Source organism: Triticum dicoccoides, chromosome 2B, assembly GCF_002162155.2.
Source record: "Triticum dicoccoides isolate Atlit2015 ecotype Zavitan chromosome 2B, WEW_v2.0, whole genome shotgun sequence".
Taxonomy (NCBI): Eukaryota; Viridiplantae; Streptophyta; class Magnoliopsida; order Poales; family Poaceae; genus Triticum; species Triticum dicoccoides.
The window spans coordinates 254,343,754-254,345,378 of NC_041383.1; positions in this window are offsets into that span (position 1 = coordinate 254,343,754).

The following is a 1,625-nucleotide window of genomic DNA, read 5'->3' on the forward strand; positions in this document are numbered from 1 at the left end:
AAAAAACACACACACAATATACCGTGCTATAAACAAAACGCAACTGACGGGACCCTTCTTCTTTAAAGGAAATATGTATACTATACAAGGAAAACCCGATAAATTGTGTCCAAACGGAGCAGATTCGTCGTCATCCAATGTATAGTATTTTGCTCATGGATATCGATCGATCCTCCCATGTACAATACCTAGCTGCTATCAGCCTACAAACAAAACAGATTAAATAAAAAATACATTTTCATCATGGGTCGTTTGTAAGCAGGAAGCAGATCCTCAACGCAAGGTGTATAGATGAATGACCCAAGGGTAGGTGCGGCAAGAGATCGATGGCGTAGTCCACTATTTGGATAAAGTGAGCCCAAGTAATGCAATTTGGAGGTACCTAAGTACTTCCTCCGTCCCATAATGTAAGACGTTTTTTGACACTACACTAATGTTAAAAAGCGTCTTACATTATAGGACGGAGGGAGTAGTAAGCAAACCCGATATAATGGCTGCCCAGGAAAACAATTTCCCTGTCAGGGTGATAGCCCAAAAAATCCATTCCATAGTAGCAATTTTTATAACCCTCATTACCGTTGATCCCTTCTTCTCCTGCATCAGTGACGCTGTCATCACTAGAGTCCCATCCATTGTCCCCTTTGTCACTTGATTCTTCCATACAGGGATCCAATGTCCAAGACTTGCCAATCTCATCTCCTATAAGGTGTCGGTTATAGTGTTGCTGAAAATCATGCTCAAGGTCATTTTGATGCCTTAGCGCCCACTCTAGGGTTTGACATGTCTCTGATGCCTCTTGTAATACCCATACCGAAATTTGGTACCCGTTGACAGCGGTGTAGTAGATCCTCTGCTTTGATTTTCCAAAATACCCACTAGATTTCTGGTCGAATGTTGGGGTTTTGATCACTGCATATTTTCGATCTTGCAATGACAACCTAATAAGTAATACTGTATTAGAGAAAGAGGCATTCGGTAAGAAGACACATAAGCTAAAAACACGAGTAAACACCTTTTTACTCCTATATAACAAGGATGATACCTCACGATGAAGCCAACATAGCAATGGAGATAGAATGCTCCCCGCCAGTACACAACATTACGTCGAAGGGCACTCGGTCCATGTCGTGCGTGTGGGTCCGACCACACGTCTGACACTGTAACTGCCGCATTGCCGTGTCGAATAAAGTGCCTCTCCTGCCACTGGCCAGTTCTTGAGACTAGTCACAGTGTAGAGTAACTTAGAGTAGTAACATGCATATGCTACTGGTCTATGTTACTACCTCCACAGTGGGTAGTAACATATGTGTTGTGTCATGCATCACTTCATTTATTAGGCTGTAGACTCATCTTTTTTTGATATGTGTGATGTTACAGTAATTAGCTATGTAACAACATGACTCTCTTTCTTCATTAATTACATGCCACATCATCTATTTTGCCTAGATAAGTGTGATATTATCACCTATGTTACTCCCACTGTGGGTAGTCTGATGAGAAGACTTGCACTGCGTATAGGTGTGGTGGCCATTCCACGGACCGCAGTGTGTTCACCTCGTCCCGATATTCTGATTTCAAAGATGGCGGCAATTTGGCAAAATCCCTAAAAGTGTACACTCTCGTCC